Here is a 14,040-nt window from a genome sequence, read left to right on the forward strand (position 1 = left end):
TTCTGATATTTGGTTTGTAGAGCCCCAATACTAGTGTGTCATTAAAAAGGGTGAGATGATGCTGTATTTTTTACTCTCGGCACATGGTGTCATTCTAGGCAGAGGCCTTGGTACCTGTCTGATGTCCCTCTATGCTTCAGGCTTGAGTCTGTCCAGGTAGAATGACTATGGGGAAACGTTCTGGTTAAAATAAACTGAAGCAGGCGCTAAGAAAATTGACCTGTCTGTGAGGAAAAGAGGAGAGTAGGGACTAAGGAGCAAGTCTTGCCCTGGGATAAAATATGTATTAGTTTGCTAGGTCTGCCGTAATGAAGGACCACAAATGGCTTAAACCACAGAGATTTATTGCCTCACAGTTTTGGAGGCTAGACAGCCAAAAGCAAGGTATTAGCAGGGTTGATTGCTTCTAAGGATGTGAAGGAAAACCTGTTTTGTGCTTCTCTCCTATCTTCTGGTTTTGCTGGAAATCTTTGCGATTCATTGGCTTGTGACAACAAAACTCCATTCTTCACATGGTGTTCTCCCTGTATCTCTGTCTCTGTGTCCAAATTTCCTGTTTTTATAATGAAACCGTCATATTCAACTATGACCCAACCTTATGACCTCATCTTACTTGACCATCTTGCAAATAAGGTCACATTCATAGATACTTGATAACTCCCACATGTTTTAGAGGAACCTAATTCAAGCCGTAATGAAGGAGGGCAGAATGCTCTGTGGGAGAGAGAGGGAATTGACATCCTTGTTCTGTTCCCCTCTTCCTTAATCCCTTTATGACATCCTCATCCAGGTATCTATAAAATTATGGGAGGAAGGGGTAGGGCCCACACTCCATTCTAAAACTCCTTCAGGCTCTGTAGTTCGGCTGAGCTCCTAACTGACTCTGGAAGAAATGTAAATGACTACTAAACATAATGTACTCAACCCCACAGGAAACCTAGGAATTGGAAATTGAAGCAATAAGATATACTGAAAGGAATATAAACAGGGGAGCAACATAGCCTGAATGCTTTCTTTTTTTGTTTGTTTGTTTTTAATTTTTTTTTTATTGAAGTATAGTCAAAGTACAATATTATATAAGTTACAGGTGTACAATATTGTGTTCACAGTTTTTAAAGGTTATACACCATTTATAGTTATTATAAAATATTGGCTATATTCCCCATATTGCACAACATATCCTTGTAACTTATTTTATACATAATATTAATAGTTTGTACCTCTTAATCACATACCACTATGTTGTCCCTCCCCTTTTTCCTCTCCGTGCACTCTGGTAACCACTAGTTTGTTCTCTATATCAGTGAGTCTGCTTCTTTTTGTTATATTCACTAGTTTGTTGTATTTTTTTAGATTCCACATGTGATATTGTACAGTATTATGTCTTTCTCTGTCTGACTTACTTCACTCAGCATAGCATCCTCCAAGTCCATCCATGTTGTTGCAAATGGCAATATTTCATTTTTAATGGCTGAGTAGTATTCCATTGTGTGTGTGTGTGTGTGTGTGTGTGTGTGTGTGTGTGTGTACCCCATCTTCTTTATCCATTCATCTGTTGATGGGCACTTAGGTTGCTTCCATATATTGGCAGTTGTAAATAATGCTGCTGTGAACATTGGGGTGCATGTATCTTTTTGAATTAGTGTTTTTTTTTTTCAGATATATACCCAGGAGTGGAATTTAATATATTTCGTTATAGACAGATACCAAGACTTAAATAGGTTAGATTTATGATTTATAGTAGAAAAGAATTAATTACGCCCACAAAATTATCAATACATAAAAATAATTTGGAATTCCATAACACTGAGACTCTAGTAATCCTAACTGTGATTACATGCCTAATTAGGGGAAACCAAAAAAAAAGCCCATCTCAGTGATTTCTAGGGACACCTATACGGAGCCAGAATAAGTGAGTGTTTAGAATTAAGCCCTTTGAAAAGAGGTTAAGTTTAAAAGTCAAAATAGTTTAAATAATTTCTTCTGAAAGGAATGGTCTGGATCACCTCTTTTACACCAGTAAGAAATACGCAGCAGGTGACTCACCCAGTCTGGCCAGTGAAAACGCTGTGGATGAAGCATCTTTGTTTCATACCTGGCCTTTGGAGATAACAGATCTCACCCCTTATCTCAGTCCCACTCTCTACTTGCTCTGAGCCTTGGCCAGGTCGCCTTGCCTCTCTGAGCCTCAGTTTGCTCATCTCTAAAACAGACCAGTGGGTGCACAGCTCCTAGAGGCCTGGTGAGGCTGAAATGAGGTGATGCATGTGCAGTCGTAAAGCACTAGGACCTTGCCCAGCATATTGTGAGAACTCGATAGACAGTGAGTATCAGTTTTAAAAGCCTACGAGAGTGGCTCCTTCAGCTTCTTCACCTCTAAGAGAGAAAAACCCTGTGATGTATAACTTCTAAATCGACACGTCCTTGTACACTGCCTTTTGTGCCAATAATGAAAGGACATGCTTGTTTTCAAATGCCAAAAGTCCCACAAAAGAAATAACTGGAAATTACATGCATCACCTCAGCACCCCTCCCTTCCAAAAGAGAGAACAGCTTTTCATTTATAACCACTGGACATCTTAATCCAAGAAGAATCCTCATCATATTGCAGATTGATGTCGTGTGAACAAAGCCTATTATAAATCGATACCACAGTGCATCTTTCCTTGTTGTCCCAAATTTCAAAGGGCTAGATTACCCTGCTGCGTATTTCTTTTTCCAGTTCAAAGCTTACAAGAAGCTGACAAAAGAAACTGGCCCATATAGTTCAACTTACTTTAGTGAGAAACAGCATGTTCCATGGATAAATATAAAAATGAGACCCAGACTTCCCAAGGCTCAGGATTTCCATGCTAGTGGAACTGTCAGAAAATATGTATCAAAATAAAGACTTTTTCACAAATGTGCAAGTCTTCACAACACCCATAGGGATGGGCAGTATCCAAAATTAAGGTGGTGCAAGGGCAAAAAATTTTTGAACAAATGTGAGGAAGCAGGCATCCGTGTTTTCTGTTATAGGCATTCAAAGCCAGTGTGCTGTCTCCCTTTTCTGTGTTGCATCTGCTCTGATTCTTCAGTTTGGTTTCAAATATATAACTACTTTCTAACTCCTACCAGTTCATTAATTTTTGACAGAAGGCTATCAAGAAGTCAAAACTCTGTTTTAGGCTAATGTGGTTTACATTAGAGTACAACACATTTCTTCCCCTCAGAGAGGGCTTGGTTTATTGCCTCAGTATTAAGAATATGCTTTTTAGGGGCTTCCCTGGTGGCGCGGTGGTTGAGAATCTGCCTGCCAATGCAGGGGACACGGGTTCGAGCCCTGGTCCGGGAAGATCCCACATGCTGCAGAGCAACGAGTAGCCCCCGGCTCGCTGCAACTATAGAAAGCCAGCGCGCAGCAATGAAGACCCAAAGCAGCCAAAAATAAATGAATAAATAAATTAATTTAAAAAAAAAAGAATATGCTTTTTATTCTTATTTTTAAAATTTATTTTACTGAAGTATGTTGTTTTACAATGTTGTATTAATTTCTGCTGTACAACAAAGTGATTCAGTTATTCATACACATATATATATTCTTCTTCATATTATTTTCCATTATGGTTTATTACAGGATATTGAATGTAGTTCCCTGTGCTATACAGTAGGACCTTTCTATATAATAGTCTGCATCTGCTAATCCCAAACACCTAATTTATCCCTCTGCAATCCCCTTGCCCCTTTGGTAACCCTAAGTCTGTTTTCTATGTCTGTATGTTTCTGTTTCATAGATAAGTTCATTGTGTCATATTTTTAGATTCCATATGGTATTTGTAAGTGATATCATATGGTATTTGTCTTTCTCCTTCTGACTTACTTCACTGAGTATGATAATCTCTAGGGCCATCCATGCTGCTGCAAATGGCAGTATTTCATTCCTTTTTATGGCTGAGTAGTATTCCAATGTGTGTGTGTGTGTGCGTGTGTGTGTGTGTGTGTTTGTGTGTGTGTGTGTACACACATATACATATACATATACATACATACCACATCTTCTTTACCCATTCATCTGTTGATGGACATTTAGGTTGTTTCCATGTCTTGGCTATCGTGAATAGTGCTATGAACACAGGGGTGCGTGTATCTTTTTGAATTAGAGTTTTGTCTGGATATATGCCCAGGAGTGGCATTGCTGGATCATATGGCAACTCTATTTTTAGGAACCTGCATACTGTTTTCCATAGTGGCTGCACCAATTTACAAGGAATATTCTTTTTGAGGTATTGTTGGATTGGCTGAATTACTAGAAGGGCTTGGTTTTCCAAAGACTAGTTTCCTTTGCCTGAATGACAATCAGTACTGATATGTTCTGGGCACCGTGGGTAATACAAAAGCAGTAAGAACAATCATTTCCCTTTGGGAACCAACAATTTAAGTAGGATGGAGTGTTCAGAGACTGTAAAGACAACAGGCAGTGCGTGGTAAGAGCTATACATGTGCTGTGGACACAGGGAAGTACTCTGACTGAGCCATGAGGCAGGCTTCAAACGTTTGGCTTCAGGGTGTTAAAAGTTTAGGCTTGAGGAAGAGTGTCCTGAGCCGCGCTGCGGAGGTGGATATGACCTAGATACAGATGGAAGGAGCGGACAAGTAGCTTGCTTTGGGTTGTTTAGTGGACACCATCCGTATTCTGCCCCATATGCCCTTGGCCCTTCTGCGTTCACCCACACCTGTGGGAGACAGTTTCTTTATACACAGACAAATCCCCACTTCAGCTTCCTGTTCTCTCTGCTTCTCTGCCTGAGAGGACTGTGGGCAAACAGGCAGCAGGTTCAACCTAAAAATGTAAAAGTGTGTGTGCATCTGGTGGGGCACCTAACACCCCCAGAGTAAGCCTCAGCTCAGAGGAGATGGAAATGGTGAGTAAATGCCCCACCCCTGTCCTCTGATGTGGTGATTCTGAACCGTATTCCTCTTCACTTTCCCAGGAGATTCCAGAGGGATTGAGTCTCAGGTGCCCACAGCCATAAGCCCGCTGGTAACTCAGGGTTTATTGACTTTTCTTCCTTCTCTCCTTTGTGCTTCATAAACTAGCTTCACCCGAGTCCTTGTCCCAGTGTCTGTTTGGGGGTATATAAGGCAGAGTCAGATGGGAGGAAGTATGATGTCCCATGATGTGGTTCCAGCAAACGACACCAGGAAAGTTTCTGCTGCTTCTCAGTATCATCAGCACTTCAGCCGTAACCACTTGCTTGTCATTCGCCAAATGTGCATGCTTGCTCACACCGTAGGTCCTTTACTGGTTCTCTGCCCACCAGGAGAAATAGTCCGCGTGCCCATTCCACCTCTAGTCTGCCTAAAGAAGTTGCTATTTATCCCTCCAGATTCAGTCCAGGCATAGACTTCTCTGTGCAAACCCTCCTCCATCCCACTTTGCCAGTTCCTCACAGGGCTGAGCACGCCTGTCTCTTCATACCCATGCCCCGTCATAGCATTTAGCATATGATTTGGAGACAGCTGGTCTGCCTGTCTGCGACTTAACTGTGAACTCCTTAAGGGCAGGCTGGGACTTCCTTCTTTTCTCTGAATTCCTAGGACCTAACCATGGGCCTGGTAAATAAACAAATTCTCAACACATGTTTTTTTTAAATAACAGTGTCCTAGCGGTGGCAGCCCCCAGTGACTCCTGGTTTCATGATTTCCTAATGAGAATCTGTGCAGCTGGATTTTATTTTCAGAGGTCTTTGTTTGCCCTCATTCTCAACCTAAACTTCTTAGGACTGGGAACTACAGAATTCGGTTAACCTCCTGAACATGAGAGAAATCTACTAATGTACTGAAGCCAGAGCAATACTACTGTGCCCACACTCCACTATGGCAGAAATTCAGAAAAAGCCTACTTGTATATTTTCACTCTCATTGTGATAGTAGATCTTCTGGGAACTATATTTTCCTTTTTACAACATATTTTTTCCATGATAGCCTTGTTCTCAAAATTTCCAGCTTTTTCTGTTCATATTTTAATGCCATTCACTTCTTTTTCTCATCTCATCAGTTTGATTCTTGTAGATTTTTTCCTCATCTTGCCTATCTCCAGAGTCAGAGCTTTTGTTTGATTCAAGTTCCTGAATTTATTTCCCACTTGCTGCCTACATAGACTAAAAACTCCACCAAAGGATGAAGCCTCAAATGGTAAAGTCCAAAATCCATCCACCAGCCTTTGGCGGGCTTACATTAGATCCACTCTCTTGTTTTTGCTGACCTGTCCTGGTGTCCCACCTTTATTTTGGAATCTTTCTTTTGCTTTCCTTCCCCCTTTCTCTTTTTTTTCTCTCTGCCCTTACGTGTAGGAGACCCAGCGCTCCATCCTCAGTCTCTGCTTTGCTCCTTATTACCCCAGCAGCACCTATACCCTTTCAGGGCTTGCATTGCCCCTGCCCACCAGTTAAGTCCCTTTTTTGACTCTAGCCCTAAGCTTTTTAACAGAATTTGAGTTCTGCCATCCATCTTCCTCTGGAGTGTCTGCACTCTGTGTTCTGTGAGTGACTTCAGCTCATATTAAGAATTAAACCCATCTTCCTTCTTTTCCAGCTTCTACTTTTTGCAGGCTTCTTGATCACAACCATCGTGTTCATCTATGATTCTTTCCCCTCTGTTTCCCCTCATAGTCAGTCAGATACAAAGCCACAAAGAACTTATCTCCAAAAGATATACCACATCCAAATAAACTGCTCTATTCTTACTACTGCTGCCATCTTTAAAGGCTTTCCTGAACCTTATTTGGAATCACCCCAGTAGCTTTCTGATTCATCTTTCCATTTGAATCTCTCCTTCATCCATCTACTCTCTTTATGCCACTAGGTGAATTTATTAGTGTCATCATTCAGCATTACACATCAGCGAGAACCCTTGAGTGGAAGTCTAGAAACCTCAACACCGACCAACTGGATACTAATCTTCTTTACCCTTCAGAACCTCACTGCGCCATCTTTAAAATGTGAAACATGGGCTAAATGATTTCTACATCTCTGTCTTGCCCTACAGTTTTTTTCAATACCTTTATTGAGATATAATTTACATACTTCATAAAGTTTACTTGTTTAAAGCGTATAATTCAATATGTTTGAATGTATTCACAGAATTGTGGAACTTTTATCGTCTAATTCTAGAATGTTTCTATCGACCCTAAAAGCAAACTATTAGTAGTCGCTCTTCATCTTCCCCAACCCCACTCTCCAGCCATAGGCAACCGCTAATATATTTTCAGTCTCTATAGATTTGCCTGCTTTGGACATTTTATATAAACGTGATCAAACAACATGTGGACTTTTTTGTCAGTCTCCTTTCACTTAACATAATGTTTGCAAGGTTTATCCCTGCTGTAGCATGTATCAGTACTTCATTTTTGTGGCTGAATCATATTAAATTTATGGATATACCACATTTTATTTATCCATGCATCCATTGATGGACATTTGTATTTCCACTTTTTGGCAATTAGGAGTAATGCTGCTATGACAGCTCTAAAATTTTAGACATTATTCTTATCATCATACCAAGAGAGAAGTGGAGCAATATTCCATTTTTCATTACTCTTTACAGATAAACTGTAAAAAACTATTTTTACACAAAGATGGGGGACTGTCAAAGGAAAACTCTATTGACAAACATCTGAGAAGGTCTCTCACCCCACCACCAAAAAAAAAAAAAAAAAAAAAAGAACTTGAAGAAGTTTCTGTTACTGCTTTCAACTGTGTAGCCATGTCTATTAAAAGCCACTTGTAAATAGCTAACTTCAGCTCTGGCATGCCATAGATTAGCCATATTTGTTTTCCAGGGAAGATTATAAATAGAGGGGGAAGGGGGGAGTGAAACAGAATGTATTTTGCAAATGAGCCCAGATGGAAAACTAACAGATGGCCATGCACTGTATTTTGTGTGTTCAGACCTACATTTAAATTAAAATTTTTCATAATTATGATTAACGTCTGTAGCAGTACTAGTTTTCCTGTAGTGGCATCATATATCATGTATAGGAGGTATTGAATAGAACATTTTCATGAAAAGGTTGCAGACTTTATACAAATTTTGGTACTTGCCTGCCCTTCACTTAAGAAGGAAACAAAACAAAACCTCACTCAGCAACGACGGCAAGTGCTGAGAAAACTTCAATGCAAGTGGACTTTCTATAATAAGCCCGTCTGCCGCCATCTGGCTTTTCCTCCCATGTTAAAACTCAAAGCCAGTCATTCTGTGCAGAGGGGGAAATAATGGGCTCTTATTTGCATGGCTATATTTCTTTTTAGATTCTGATGTGAAGAGTTTTCTTTGGGATCACACACGTTTTTTGATTCTCATCGATATAAGCATTATTTATTTTCTAATGGTAGATGTCTCATCTTACATGTTATCCAGTCTCATCTGCTAACACCCTTTACCCCTTCCTGTTGGTAACTCTGTGTCTTCTTATTTTCCCAGCCTTCTTAGAGGTCGGCAGTGTTGAGCAGGGCCCATGAAATGTCTTTCCATCCAGAATCAGGAGTTGGGAGTCTGCACAACGAAAGTGTGAAGCCTGACTCGCTCTTTCTAGAACCTTTGGTCAGCTGGGTGGACGTTGTGCTAATTCAGATTCTAGATGTGTAAAATGGGGGGATCTCACTTCTCTTCAGAAGGTGTCTGATCTACTCTTCCCATTTTTGCTCTGCCACGGTGCTGTGCCCTGGGGTGTGGCCAGGCTGCCTCCCATTGGGGTGGCTCCTTATTCCTGTCTCCTGATCCTCTGACATACTCTTCCCCTCGTTTTGGATTTTTGCCTCCATCACAACATCACAGCTGTGCTCAGTTTTGACTTACAACACTGTCTCAAAGTTGGCATTTTGCCTTGAGCAGGATTCTTCCTCCTCTGACATAATTTTTCTTTCCTGGTATGAGAGAGATCAGTCACAGTTCTGCTGTTTGGCTCCAACACAACATGGTCCTCAAGGTGACCCCTCTGAGGCCCTCTACTGGCCACGGTCCCCTCTAGGGGGAAAGACCTTGGTGAGGAGCTCCAGCTGGACAGACCAGCTCATGTATCGCCCTAGGATGACACTGACCACAGCAGGTCTACGCATAGGAGGGGAATTTTCTTTACTGATATCCCACAGCTGCTGCATTTTGATCAAGGCAGCAACTGATATTGACGAACATTCCGAATTTACATGGTGGTAAGACCCAAGGTTTACTGTTGGGACGCTAGTCTATTCATATTAACAACATCCATTGAATCTGGAAAGTGGAATTGAAGAAACTTTGATTTATGCTTTCTGGTTTTGCATTGGAAATTTTACCCTCTAAATACACTAGGGAGAACTGAGTGCAAGGTAAAGATGGGAGTGTAGACAACACAACTGCTTTAGGATATTTCACTTACAATTTGGAAAAGTTAAGCTAACGTTTTGAAAAAAACTCATCTGTCCCTTTTCAAGTTCTCAAGAACCTGCAAAGGAGAAATGCGAGGGACTAAGCGGCAGCTGCCCATTTATAAGTCAAACCAGCAGCTTTGTTCTATGAATATTTAAAAATATCCAATGTGCCTATTCATTGGAGAATGAGCATATATTTGGTGCCAAAAAAGAAGTCTCAGAAGAGCTGCTGAGCACTTAACAACATCACTAATTACTTGTGTAACGTTTGGCAAACAGTCAAAACCAGAATTTTTTTCTAGGAAACATATTTTTACACATTTGTCCTACCTACAAAAATAACCAGTTGAGATGCATATATTTTCACTTGCACATGTTTGCATTGCTGAGGCATAAACCAGTCCTCCCTTAGAAGGTTCGTTTCAAAGTTATTAGCTAATTCATAAGCCCAGCAAACCTGGGAGCCCACAAGCATATGCTTTGCGTTGAAACACCAGCTTGGTAATCAAACGAGGAGCAATCTAATGTGAGCTTTCAAGGCAGGTGAATATGACCATAAATCATGGTTCTGCACATAGGTTTGTATTTTCTATTCTTAATTACATGTGTGCAAATCTCCATTTGTTTATCGTTGCCTAATACAGCGTGTGGGCTATTTGCATTCCCAGAGGCACGTTTCCATGGTGTGCACTTCTCCCAGAAAACAAAAATTGGCTCAACCATTAATTTGAATATTAAGTACAAAAAGAGATACAGAAGTGAATGCTCTTCAATTCAGCAAATACTTGTGGAACACCTGTGCAAAGTGCTGGTAGGTAGACACAGGAAATCCATTTCACCTAAACTCACTGAAGCTCTATTTCCTCACCTATAAAATGGGAGTAATAGGGGGAAAAAAAGAAGTATTCCTTTGAAGTGCTATATAAATACGAGTAAGAGGTAGTAAATTGCAATCCAATACTTTTTGTTTTGTTTTGTCAACATCACTTAATTACAGATATTTTTCGGTGGACTTCATGAATGTGGTGGGAACAAACATAGAATGCAGTTGCTTTTACATTCAAGTTACCTATTATTTTTTTCTTTTATCCATCTTATATTATCTGAGAAAGGATTTATGATAGCCAATGCCAGTCAAAAGTGTGTGTGATGTACAAGCAATATGACCTAGGGGTACATTTTTTATTTGGGAGATGCTACCGGTTTTGTGATAACAGAAAGAAAGCAGGGGGCTGGCTAGCTCTACATAAGTTTAAGGAAAGGTAAAAAAAGAAGACTTTCAGATTGCTCCTTGGTGACTCAGTGGGTTTCCTCAGATAGACAAGAAAGCAAGGAACAACAACAGATGATTCACATGGTATTGAAAATGACATGTCTAAGTGTAGCCTCTCTGGAACTGTATCTGCCTGTAAAATGGAAACCTACACGTCCTACCTATCACACCGTGTCCTTATGAAGATCCAAACCCATACCGTATATAAAAGCTCTTTATAAATACCGACCAGCCAGGTCTTCATTATTTTCCTCTTAATCTGAGTTTAGGAGATGAGAAAACAGGCATTAAAGAGCATTAATAGATATCCTTCCTCAAAGGAACAGGAGTAAATGAGTAAGCCAAGAGACACCTTGGGTTCCACCTAACTTTGACATTTACATCCTAACTGTCCATGATGTTTTCTCCTCATGGCCACCTGAGAAGCGAGGGTGATGTATAATGGCAAGAATAAAGCTGGATCCTGCCCGTCAGGGACAGAATGAGAAAGCAAAAGTAAGTTGTCGATTCAGACCTCCAGTTCTTCCTCTGTAACATAAAGATGCTGGGCCAGATGCTCTCTGAGAGCTCTTCTAACTCTGATAGTCCCTTAGAGAATAAATGAGTGCTCGTGTATGTGTGTGGAGGTGAGTGATGACATCAGTGATGTCATGGGGACCTTCTCTTCATAATCATGAGGGGTGAGCATCAGAAGATTCTCCTAATACAAGGCAGCTGGGAGCCGTGCTTTAGGGCCTAAGGGTGGCCTTCTCAGGTGGCCACTAAGGGTTAGAGAAGCTTGTTCTGAAAAGCCAGGTCTTTTGTAGGCCCAGCTCATTGGCTAAGAACCTGCCATTCATTAGTCCCTTATCAGTGTCACTAGTTTCCTTCACATGCACTACAAAAGTGTGATTTCCCCAGGTTACCCCAGCCACTGCAGTGGCAGAAAATCATATTTGCAACGGCCTTTAAAGGGTGTTTCAGATTAGAAGTGGACCGCAATTTATGGCCTCAGAAGCCACAGGCAATTGACCTTCTCCATTTAAGAATCTCGCTTGAGAAGACCCAGAAAATGCTTCTATATCCTTTTTCTTTTTCCTGTGCTTCTCTCATCTGTCCATATTCTTTCCTTTACTCGTACACTCATTCACTTATTAGGTAATTCCTTCATTAGTGTTCTTTCTAAAGAGCCGTTGGCTGTTGAAACCTTGGTCAGTTTAGTAATTGCTGATTGACTGGAGACCTGGGTCATTTTTGGAAAACGGCCTCCCAAAGTGGCTTTCTCTTGCCAGAATATAAAGTCCTAATTAGAAATGTAAGTTCTGAACTGAGCTGAAGGGGAAGATGTGGGTAAGAAAACTATTACTTTGAAGAACGAAGAGGTTAAGTAATTTGCCCAGGGTCCCTAAGTGGCAGGGCTGGAATTCAAACCCCAGTCTTCCTGATGCCAAATCCTATATTTTTCCAGGAACCCCACACCATCAATAGGGATGAAAATTATCCAGAAAAGCAGCCACTCACTAAAAGCTTCCTTCCTGCCTGCAGAGTTTCCAAAAGGCACCACATCCCTGTGCTTTTTAATCCTGGGGACGCTCTTCATGACTGAATCATTGCAGCAGTAACTGAATCTTAGGTCCTAACCTGCTGGCCTCAGCACCTTTACAAGCCTGCTTTCTACAGTCCTTGCACTACCTGGCCCTGATTTAACATTTTTCTACATTTTATATTCAGGCTAAGTTGATTTCCTGGGAAATCGTGATAGAGAGGCTTCATCACAATATACTGAGTTGGATGCACTTAGTACTTGGGGTTTGTAGCATCGGATGTGCATGTCCTAAGAGCTTCCCTCTCTATTGTCTGAAGGCCTTACTTCTTGGGTGGTCTTGGCGGTGGCAGCAGAAACCTTCACAGCAGAGCACAGGAGATCCTTCCATTACTATCAAGTAGCAGAGCTGGAGATACCTGCCAGTAGCCCAGTGTGTAATCAGAGTTGTGGGTCATGCAGAGAAACTTCTATTTCTTGACAATTAAATGGCCAAGTATCAAGTCGTAGTCTGGCATTCACTAAAATAGGTTGTATGTGACAGGGCTTTGTAATTGATCTCTGGTGTTGTGGGGGCTGCCCTTTTCTATATTTTATTTTGCCAGAAGTTGCTTTATAGAGGGAGTATAAATCCCAAGTAACTGACACAAGTGTGTGAGAACTCTCATCTCTTTCTATTCTGGAAACTAATGGATCAGTTTCAGCTCTCATGCGCTGGGCTTGTGAGAAATAACCTCAGTTAGCGTTGTGTCAGGTTTTGGAGGCTCATGTGTTGCTGAACCTTTGCAGAAGAGAAGTGGGATGTCATTATGTATCATGTCCTTGGTTGGTCCTAGTTATGGTCAGACCGCTCAAACTAGATCCATGTGGCCCGTTGAGGATGACAGCTCTCTGTAGCTTCCTGGCAGTGTTTGCCCCTAAGTTTCTTGAGTAAGTATCTCCTCTGCTTCATTCACCTCTGAACCTTGCTTGCCAAGGACTTGCTGTCTCCATGCTAGTCCTGCCAGGAAGCAGGTCTGTGATGGTTACTCTTACGTGTCAACTTCACTGGGACAGGGGCTCCCCAGACATTTGGTCAAACATTATTCTCGGTATGTAAGCGAGGATGTTTCTGGATGGGATTAGCATTTGAATCAGTAGACTGAGTAAAGCAGATTGTCCCTCCTCATGTAGGTGGGCCTCATCCAGTCTATTGAAGGCCTGAATAAAACAAAAAGCCTGACCCTCTTGGGAGTAAGGGGAACTCCTCCTGCCGGACTGCCTTTCAAGTTGGGACACAGCATTTTGTTTTGTTTTGTTTTGTTTTTCTTTTTTAAAAATTAAATTACAGTTGGCTTACAATATTGTATTAGTTTCAGGCATATGACATAGTAATTCAGTATTTTTAGATAACACTTTATACAAAGTTATTATAAAATATTGACTATATTCCCCATGCTGTACATTACATCCTTGTAACTTATTTATTTTATACTTAGTAGTTTGTACCTCTTAATCCCCTCCACTGATTTTGCTCCTCCTCCCACCCCCTCCCCTCTGGCAACCACTAGTTTGTTCTCTGTATCTGTGAGTCCGTCTCTGTTTTGTTATATTTGTTCATTTGTTTTAATTTTTAGATTCCACGTGTAAGTGAAAGAATACAGTATTTGTCTTTCAGTCTGGCTTTTCTCTAAGTATAATACCCTCCAGGTTCATCCATGTTGTCACAAATGGTAAAATTTCATTCTTTTTTTATGGCTGAATAACAGTCTATTGTATATATATACCACACTTTACCCATTCATCTGTTGATAGACACTTAAGTTGCCTATATATTTTGGCTATTGTAAATAATTCTGCAGTGAACGTTGGGGTGCATG

Source organism: Lagenorhynchus albirostris, chromosome 7 (genome assembly GCF_949774975.1).
Source record: "Lagenorhynchus albirostris chromosome 7, mLagAlb1.1, whole genome shotgun sequence".
In the NCBI taxonomy this organism is placed as follows: domain Eukaryota; kingdom Metazoa; phylum Chordata; class Mammalia; order Artiodactyla; family Delphinidae; genus Lagenorhynchus; species Lagenorhynchus albirostris.